General features: G+C 39.6%; 1 pseudogene across 1 annotated transcript; it reads left to right on the top strand.

Annotated features, from left to right (window-relative positions):
- Positions 1 to 8,868: 8,868 nt before the first annotated feature.
- LOC308440036 (ubiquitin-conjugating enzyme E2 D3-like) lies at positions 8,869 to 9,487 on the top strand (annotated as a pseudogene). Its single transcript has one exon. The product of its transcript is annotated as a ubiquitin-conjugating enzyme E2 D3-like (transcript).
- Positions 9,488 to 10,875: the final 1,388 nt, after the last annotated feature.

Below are 10,875 nucleotides of genomic sequence, written 5' to 3'. Positions count from 1 at the left end.
CTCGGGTCCGCCTGTGCAAGCCTCCTGCACAGTCTCCTCATGCCTGAATTCTTCCAGCTCTGGACTGAATTTGTGCAGCTCATTGATGCTCGGGATTACCAAAGAATCCCTTTTAACATCTGCCAATCAGACATTTCCCAGAATCTAAAGACCCTCAGGGCCTCCTCTCAGGCTCACTTATCTTTGTTGTATGCTGAGCTAATTAGCCTGAAAGGCTGGCTGACAGGCCCGTTCCCATGGCTTCGTTCTGTTAAACACACCCACCTACAGGCGGGCTGGGGAAACTCACTAATCGTGAGAGCAGATCTCTTTTTCAGCCAGATTTTGCCTGGATGCTGTGCTGCTTTTCCCATTTGGGCATTTCTTATAGCCTTCCATCTTTAAATGTGCTGCCCCTGGAATATGGACTCAAGAAGCATCTTCCTGCAGTTTCCTACATTACAAAGGAAGGATTGGAATGGCCTTCATTGAATAACCACTACAACCAACATAATCTAAATTCCCCTTTGGAAAAGACGTGCTATAAAGATTATGATTGGAGTTAGATTATGCGTTATGTCTGAAGTCAGAACCCTCTCTACATGATAGTCACTTCTAGTGAGCAGTAACAAGCAATAGCCAGTGGACTACTTTATAGTTTGACTGGCCATATTTCTCTTTCTGTTATGCTCCAAGACAAATCATTCCAAAGATTGACTTTAATTAATCCTGATACCAGTCACTCATAATTTGTTCTGTTAAAAATTTCAGGGTGAGGGTCTGGAGAAATGGCTCAGTGTGTGAGGGCTCTTGAAAGACCAAGAGAACTTAGTTAAAATCCCCCCAGCATGTATGTAAAAGCAAGGCATGGCTACATGTACATGGATGCATGTACAGGTAACACTAGGGCAGGAAAGCTGAGACAGGTAGATCCCAGGACCTGTCTACCAGTCAATTTAGCAGAAATTTGTAGGTTTATGCTAAGGCAATGCATGATTGGACAGTGGAAAGGTAGGCGGGGAAAGAGGCTGGAGGAGCCAAAGAGGAGGTAGTAGGCAGATTCTGGAAGTAACATGGAAGCCAATGTGTATGTTTCTCTTGGTACATCTCTAGTTTGATGAGGTTGTTATAATTATTTTTAAGGGTTTCTATGGCCTAATTAGCATTTCTGGATGCGTAGTTTATATCTTTGTCCACTGGTTGTAAACTTATTTTGTAGAAGGTTTATGAATTGAGAATTTAACATATAAACCTGTTTGATAAGTTAATGGATGTGAGTCATGTTTGTACCAGGCGGTGGAGGAAAGGAACACACCTGGGTATCCACTTGGAACAGAAGCAGCAGAGGTGGTGGAGTGAACTGCACCTGAGTTCTTAGAGGTGGCTTGGAGTGCCAAATTAGAGATCCTGTAGTACCAGGTGACCCCCGCATGAATCAGCAAAGCAAGGGATAAAAGGTTACACCAGCTTTTAATATTTACTGCAACAGGAATTGGTGGTTTCTTATTCCCTAAAAGATGCTGTTTCAAAAACTAAGGTGGAGAGTGATAGAAGGAAATCATCTACCACCGTCCTCTGGAATGCCCCTGCATACATACCTGCATACACCACAGACACCACCACCACCACTAGGACCACCACCACCATCAAAAACAACAGCAGCAACAACAACAGTGACAAGGATTTCTAGTGAGTAAGAGCAAAAAGCAATAAAAAAAACCCTTTAGTAGAAAGTTACTAAAAGAACTCAGTGAAACAGACTCCTTCGGATCTATGCTCTCTACAGCGTCCATAATTATGTGTAAAATAATACTTTCATAAGAGACAAACATGTCATGTGATCACACATCACACTTGAATAATAAGTGTCAGAAGAAATAAATTACCTGACTTTCATGGCTGTACTCTACAGTTGTCAAGGAGCTGTGAAGGAATTCTTTGCTTCATTTAAAGGCTTTTTTACACAGAACACACCACAGGCTGCTTTCTTATGTTCCTTCCAATTTTCACATTCCATTATTATGAAACTAATTCTTTAAAGACTGTATAAATAGAATGTCTTTCATGTGATCAACTTTTTCAGCTAATTTTAGAAGGGTGGGGTTAATAAAAAACAGAAAAGAAAAAGGTAGCAGCAATAATAAATGTTATTGTAATGACTATCCCCTGGCAAATACCCGCTGGGAATATAGGCCACCCAAAGAAGAAATTCAGGATTGTTCCATACAAAAACATGAACTGAAATGATACATAGGTCTGTGTATATTTAATATGTATGCTTGAACCTGATGTAGAGAGACTTAAATTGGGTCACAAAGTATACTGTATATGGCCTGCATCAAATTGTGAACAGGTGCGGGTGTGAATGTGCATGTGTGTGTGTGTGTGTGTGTGTGTGTGTGTGTGTGTATCTGTATGTTGCTGAAGTCCAAACCCAGAGACTTGCAAAGGCCAGACAACCAACCTACTATTGAGAAATAATTTCAGGCCAGGAAAATATGAGTGTTACTGTCTATAGTCCAAGGATTTAAAATTTATTTTTTTATCTTGGGAAAAGTCATTCTTAATTTCAAAAACAATCTGAATAACTTGGTGGATGAAAATAAAAACTGTTGCACAACGATTAGACACATAGTACAATGAATGTAAGTACTTTGAGTGTAACACAGTATTGAAAACCAAGACAATCAATGTTCCCAATATAGAACCAGGACAGATAATATAGGTTTCCCCAAAGAGTGACACTGACAATAGGAAACAGAAAAGTTAGAAAGGATGGATGCCTGGAGCTCAATCAGTGTACGGATGGGCTCTTCCTGTAGATTTAAATGGAGTGTAATAGTTCTTTAAGACATTTCATTTGTTTGTTTTGTGTGTATTGGTGTCATGCCTGTATGTGTATCTGCACCACACGTGTACCTGATACCTGTGGATGCTGGAACTTAAGCCTGGAGACTCTGGAAAACAGAAATATTCAAATAGAAACCCTAAAAATAGCATGGTAGAAGGAACAGTAAATGTGGGTTCAATAAGGCCTAGGATCATATTTTTGTCATCTAACTGTGAAAAGTGATTCATCTCTGAGTTTACATTTCTCATGCATAAAATCAGGGAGTTAATCTGAATATTCCCTTTAAGTTCTAAAACCTAAGATTCTATGGTTTTATATATAAACACAAATATTAACACAGATTTTCTAGACATATAGAAAGTCATATATTCATTTCACAAAAGGTAGACTGATATTCAGAAGTTCACTTCTAGTCTCATTGAACCTAACCATTCATCTGTAATAGACACAACCAAAATCAATACAATAAAGATGTTCACTGCCAGAGCAACATAGAAATTTGTAAGAAAACTATGACCATATCCACAAGATCATCAGAGCAAGCTTACCAAGACAGTTCAAAGAAACATTATAGCTTCTTATGATTCTCATATAATAAATGAAAACAGTAATTTCAATAAAGGTGAATACACAACATCACAGTTAGCACTGTTTCCTCATTAAGTCTAATCTTTCGATATAAGTTTTTATAAGCATCTGCTTATCCATTCTTCTTTAAATGCTCATAAAAATGTCTTAGGTCTACTGAGTGGTGGTGGCACTTGCCATTAATTCCAGGACTCAGGAGGTAGAGGCAGGTAGGTTTCTGTCTGGTCTACAGCGCTAGTTCTAGGACAGCCAGGGCTACACAGAGAAACCCTATCTCAAAAGCCAAACAGGAAATCCTTAGGTCAAGCTTCTGTTATTGGCAAACAGAAAAACTACTGTGTTGTTTCTTTACTTTCTTTGATGTAAAAGCAACTAATAGAGATGCAAGAGCCAAAGGTGCCCTGAGCCATGGGTCTACAAAGCTCACAGCTTTCACTGTGAGCATGTACTACCTGAAGGCGATGCCAAAGGCATAATTAAAATATGGAAACGAGGTAAGAGACTACAGTAAAGAAAATGATGTTCTAACAAACACTGTGGGGGCACTAATTAAAGGATAATAAATGGCATCCAACTGCCATGCTCAGTGATGGAAACTCAGAACCCAACGGTAAGGTAAAAGAGTTTGCCTTCAGTGAAATAATGCATCCCAAGCTTCCAGAGGGACACATGGAACGCAAGGAAAACACTTTGCTCGTAGCATGCTTATTGTTAAATAAAAAGTCATTATACGCTTATAAGAATGGTATGTGGGTGAGGGCTACCAACTGGAATTTAGAAAACACTGAATGAACCAGTGGGTCACCGATTAGGTAAAAGTGAAAAAGAAAGCTTCTCCTTGCGCCAACAATATGCTCCATTCTGGAGAAGGTGGCCAGCATTGTCTAAGCAGCTCCAAACAGTAAGGCTGTACTAACTAACATACACACTTCTTTTTATCAGTAGTTTATATTTTCTTTTTCTTCAACTTTATTTTAAAAAAGCAGAGCAATATGTACAGATTTTTAAAAGCATTTTTGCATAAAACTATATGCGTATATTTTTGTCAGTACTTGATTTTTTTTTAAAAGGTTTGAGAGTATGCATTGAAATCTTACTAGTTACAATGAACATAAAGTACATGTAGAACAAAATGTAACATGGAAATAGACAATGTTTTCTTGGTGTGTAAAGATTAAACATAATGGTTTTTAAATACCAAGAATTGCCAAAGGCTATATTCTTAGCTCTTGAATTCTTGATGATTCAAGGTCTAGGTGTACCACACTCTGAGATGGTGCTATACACTTATTTTTTTTTTTTTCTAAGAAAAACAGAGGCTTTCACTTTTCAACCATTTTTTTTTTTTTTTTCTTTTTTCTTTTGACCTTCATATGGTCTGTGAGTTGTTTCTGGGGTATTCAGCGCTTTCTGAGGCTAGTATCCAATTATAAGTGACTGCATATTATGACTTTTCTTTTGTGACTAGGTTACTTCACTCAGGATGATATTCTCTAGATCCACTCATTTGTATAGGAATTTCATAAAATCATTGTTTCTGATAGCTGAGTAGTACACCATTGTATAAATATGCCAAAATTTCTGTATCCATTCATCTACTGAGGGACATCTGGGTTCTTTCCAGCTTCTGGCTATTATAAATAAGGCTGCTGTGAAAATGGTGGAACATGTGTCCTTATTATATGTTGAAGCATCTTTGGGGTATATGCCCAGAAGTGGAATAACTGGGTCTTCAGCTATGTCCAATTTTCTGAGGAAGGGACAGACTAATTTCCAGAGTGGTTGTACCAGTTTATAACCCCACTAACAGTGGAGGAGTGTTCCTCCTTCTCCACGTCCTCATCAGCATCTGCTGTCATCTGAGTTTTTGATCTTAGCCATTCTGACTGGTGTGAGGTGGAATCTCAGGGCTGTTTTGATTTGCATTTCCCTGATGCTTCTCAGCCATTCGATATTCCTCAATTGAGAATTCTTTACTTAGCTCTGTATCCTATTTTTTAATAGGATTGTTTGATTCTCTGGCATCAAAATCTTGAGTTCTTTGTATACATTGGATATTAAACTTTATCAGATGTGGGATTTGTCAAGATCCTTTCCCAATCTGTCGGCTGCCCTTTTGTTTTCTTGACAGTGTCCTTAGCCTTACAGAAAATTTGCAATCTCATTAAGTCCCATTTGTTGACTCTTGATCTTAGAGCACAAGCCATTGGTGTTCTGTTCAGGAGAATTCCCCCTGTACCTATGAGTTGTAAGATTTTCCCCACTTTTTTTCTAATAGTTTCAGTGTACCTGGTTTTATGTGGAGATCTTTGATCCACTTGCACTTGAGCTTTGTACAAGGGGATAAGAAAGGATGTATTGTCATTCTTCTGCATGCTGACTGCCAGTTGAGCCAACACCATTTGGTGAATAGGGTGTCCTTTTTCCATTGAATACTTTCAGCTCCTTTGTTAAAGATAAAGTAACCATATGTGTGAGAGTTCATTTCTGGATCTTCTATTCTGTTCCATTGATCTACCTGCCTATCTCTGTACCAGTACCATGCAGTTTTTAACACAATTGCTTTGTGTTAGGGTGTGAGGTGGAATCTCAGGGCTGTTTTGATTTGCATTTCCCTGATGACTTAGGTGCTTCTCAGCCATTCGATATTCCTCAATTGAGAATTCTTTACTTAGCTCTGTATCCTATTTTTTAATAGGATTGTTTGATTCTCTGGCATCAAAATCTTGAGTTCTTTGTATACATTGGATATTAAACTTTATCAGATGTGGGATTTGTCAAGATCCTTTCCCAATCTGTCGGCTGCCCTTTTGTTGAACATATTTACTGTGCCTTTTAGTTGATATTCTTTGCCCTCTTATACACCTATTATCCTTAGGTTTGTTCTTCTCAGTGTGTCCTGGATCTCCTGGACATTTGAGTTAGGAGCTTCTTGTTTTTTGTTTTTTTCTCTGACTGTTTTGTCTGTTTTCTATGTTGTTTTTGGCCCCTGGAATCCTCTCTTCCATCTCTTGTAATCTGTTGCTGATGCTTGTATCTGTGACTCCTAATTTCTTTTTTAGGTTTTCTATCTCCAGGGGTGTCTCTTTTTGCATTTTCTTTATTGTTTCTATTTCTGTTTTCAATTCCATCATCTGTTTGGTTGTGCTTTACTGTAGTTTTTTGAGTGATTTTTCCTGGTTCTTCTATAGTTGTTTAAGGGAGTTATTCATGTGCTTCTCAAAGATCTCCATCATCATCATGAAGTATGATTTCAAGTCCAAGTCTTGCTTTTCTGGTGTGTGGCAATCCACTACTTGCTGTGGTGGGAGAGCTGGGTTCTGATATTGCCAGGTTGTCTTGGTTTCCATTGCTTAAGTTCTTTCACTTTCCTCTTGCCATGTTGTTATCTGTGATTATAGGTGATCTTGTTGTCAGTGACTGTTTCCTTCTCTCCGTGGATCTGCGGGCCCATGGGCTAGGGAAGAAAATTACTTCTGAGTGATTGGCTTTTTGTGGGTAAGCAGTGAGTTCTGATGACAGTGACTCAGTTCTGTCTTTGTGGGCTCAGGTGTGGGACCTCTTTTGAGACGGTTCTGGGAGCTCAGCCCTCTGCCCACAGGTTTGAGTCCTACTTGCAGAGACCTGGCTTGTTCTTTAAGCCCAAAAGGACTCTTTTCCAGAGAGCACAGCATTCTCTGCTGAGAACTCCCTGTTTGACCTCCCTGGGCCTATGAGTCAGGCTCACCTCTGGTCCAGATCTAAAAGCGCCTGTGGAGCTGACCTTAGAATACAGCCTTTCTTGGGCAGATCTCGAGACCTGATGACAGAGACCGTGCCCTCACTGTGGGCCAGAAAGGACCCTTTTTTCAGGAGCACAGCACTCTCTTCATTCTGAGAACTCCCGGCACAACCTCACAGTGCCTGGTCCAGGTAGAAAAGAGCCTGTGTATCTGGTCCTGAGGCACAGCCTTTCAGAGCAGATCCCGATTCCCGCTGACAAAGGCCCAGTCCTCACTCAGTGTACACTCTTTAAAAAAAAAAAATCATTCCTATTGTGTGTAAGAGAGAAAATGGTGAGTGTGAGGTGCACTTGCTTTGCAGCACATGCGGAGAACAAAGGAGCTATGGGGAGCTGGGTCTCTCCCTTTCAGGGATTCACTGGCTTGTGTGCCAAACACCTTTATTCAGTGAGCCATTTCAGTGGTCACTGACATAGTTTGTTTTATTTCTAGTGAATCAGAAGACAGGGAAGGAGGAAAGGGGGACCTTGAGGGAGAGCTGGGAACATTACCATCTTTGAAATAATGGCTCACTTCTCTTGATGCTAAAGTTTTTGACAAAATAGATGAAGTCAAGAGAAATCTAAGACATGGAGTTAAAGTGTTAAGACAGAGAGTTTACAAACATTGACAGAATCCAAGGAGTATGGGCAGGGTGCACTGGAAGGGTGCAATGGGGGAAAAATGGGCAAAAGGCCAACTGGCAAAAGAGGTCAAAGCCATGATCAGTAGTATTTCTCAGGAAAAGTGGGAGGAGAAAAGAGACCCAGAAGTTGTTGAGGTTTAGTGTCACCTCTGCAAGAAGTCAATTAGGAAGAAGAATAAGTGGTTTTTAAGCATCCACTTAATAATGAAAGGAAGTGAATGGACTGCTCAGAGTTTTATTGCCTGTTGGGAGGCCAATGTCATGTTTGGATAAAGGTTTGCATAAAAGACAGCTGAAAAGGGAATTGCCAGTACTCTCCAAACAACAGTTTAAAAACATGGGCAACATGGTGGAATTTTACTCCAGAGTTTTTATCCACTGTAATTGACTACACTAGAAAATGGCCAGTAACAAGTAATCCATTGTGTCTTCACTTGCTTCGCATCAGCTCCCTGCCCAGGATGTTCAGTAAAAAGTGCAAGAGGTTGCAGTAGACAGCCTTGGTGATGGTTTTGTATCTACTTCTGCTGGGATCCTACTTTCCTCAGCATCGAGTATTTTTCCATGGTTGGCACCTTGTGTAGAGGCTGTTTAAGGCTGAGAAATTTCTTGACTTATATCACAGGAGAGTATTATATATTTACTATTTTCTGCATTCATTCAGATTTTTTCTTATGCTTTGTGTTTACAAGAAATTTCCCCATTTCATGAGATTTCATTTTTCCCTGTGTGTTTAAGTAGTTTTTTCCTGCTTATTTTTAAGTGCATCTATATAATCTAATCTTCCCTTAGCTTTGTCTCATGTGTGCTTCACTCAAACATTCTACTGCTAAATTATTCTCATCATTTTAGTTTCATGTTGTTAGAATAATAAAGTACCACAAATATAGCATCTTGAAAAAAAAAAAAAAAAAAACCAAGTAATCCATTAAACCACATGACAAAAATAATGAATATCCCATCCGCAGAGTAAGGGAATGTATGTTTCTTCATGGTTACAAAAAACATTTTTAAAAAGCGGTTGCAAGAGGCACCAGCTGCCGCGCGGGGAGGAGGCCGAGGCCGTAGCTCATGGGAGGCCCTGGCCCTCTGCGCCTGTGTCTGGCAGAGCCGGTGTGAGAAGACACAATCCTTCCCTGCCGCTGGGACAATCCAAGGGTTTTGGCCGGACCTTTGAGTACACATAGGGATAGTGAGGAGCCCGGCGAAAAGCACAGACTATGGCACTGAAACGGATTAATAAGGAACTTAGTGATCTGGCCCGTGACCCTCCAGCACAATGGTCTGCAGGTTCAGTTGGAGATGACATGTTTCATTGGCAAGCCACAATTATGGGACCTAATGACAGCCCATATCAAGGCGGTGTATTCTTTTTGACAATTCACTTTCCTACGGACTACCCCTTCAAAGCACCTAAGGTTGCATTTACAAGAAGAATTTATCATCCAAACGTTAACAGTAATGGTAGCCTCTGTCCCGATATTCAAAGATCACAGTGTCTCCTGCTTTAACTATTTCTAAAGTTCTTTTATCCATTTGTTCACTGCTATGTGAAATAAACCCAGATGACCCCTAGTGCCAGAGGTGGCATGGATCTATAACACAGACAGAGATAAGTACAACAGGGTATCTCGGGAGTGGACTCAGAAGTTTGCCATGTGATGCTACCTTAAAGTCAGAGTAACCTGCATTATAGCTGGAATAAACTTTAAATTACTGTTCCTTTTTTGATTTTCTTATCTGGCTGCTCCCCTATCAGACCTCATCTTTTTAATTTTATTTTTTGTTTACCTCCCTCCATTCATTCACATGCTCATCTGAGAAGACTAAGTTCTTCCAGCTTTGGACAATAACTGCTTTTAGAAACCGTGGAGTAGTTACAAGAGAACAGTTGCCCAAGATTCAGAAGTTTTTTTTAAAAATTGGAGCATGTGTATTATGTGGCCAATGTCTTCACTCTAACTTGGTTATGGGACTAAACCAGTCCTCACTGCTCTAACATGCTGAAGAAGCCATCTGGGGGGAGGGAAGGATGCTCAGCTGTCACAGCGAAGGAAGCATTATTCTACCAGCATCCACTCTTGTCTAACCCTCCACTGTTAGAGATTTGAGGTTACATAATATACTTTATGCTCATAACTAATGTGGCTGGAGAATTGGTATTGAATTATAGCATCAGCAGAACAGAAAATGTGATGTATTTTATGAATGTCAATAAAGGAATGACCTGTTCTTGTTCTACAGAGAATGAAAATACCCTTTGTATTCCAAAATAGGGTCTCAAAACATTTTGTAATTTTCATTTAAAATTTTAAGAGGCTTGGAGCTATTAGTTAATCTGTCTTCCAATACTGTTTAATATAGCACTGAATAAATGATGCGAGTTGTCAATGGATGAGTGATCAACTAATAGCTCTCCTAGCGATTGATTTGCTTTTCTTCAATAAAGTTGCATAAACAAACAAACAAAAAAAAAGCAGTTGTAAACTGTCCTTTATCCTTGTTAGGGATGTCTGGATTTACCCTCACAGCCAGAAAACACAACAAAAACAAAGTTTTCACTTACCGGAGCTCCTTGACTGGTGAATAAATCTGGGGTTTCAGCATGGATAAATGCCCCGTGTACTCTTATGCGACCAATTATTAAGCCCTATCTTAGAATTTGGTCTCCAAGAGAAACACAGTTTATTCTTTAAACAATATGTTACAGGTCTATCATATCATTCGGGAAGGTTTTGCCCAGAAGTTCACAATTGTTTGGATTGTTTGAAGCCGGAAGAATTTGTCTGTTCCATTTTTACAGACTGGAGATAATGATGCCGATGCCAAGGTCGATGCCAAGGTCGTTAGACGTGTGTCTATGAATGTGCAGCTGATACTTCAATGATGGCTGGTCTACTTCTGAACAATTCATGTTTTGAAAAAGATTGCTTAAGAAGTTTAATTCATCAAGTGATTTTGTCAATGGCTTAAAAAAAAAAAAGATTATTTACCTTGAAGGTTTAGCCAATTGCTAGTTCCTGTCTTTCCCCTCTCTCAAACTTCCCCCT

This window comes from Micromys minutus, assembly GCF_963924665.1.
Source record: "Micromys minutus genome assembly, chromosome: 30".
NCBI classification, from domain to species: domain Eukaryota; kingdom Metazoa; phylum Chordata; class Mammalia; order Rodentia; family Muridae; genus Micromys; species Micromys minutus.
Note: the sequence above shows the minus strand (reverse complement) of the source record. Positions and strands in the feature narration are given on the sequence as shown.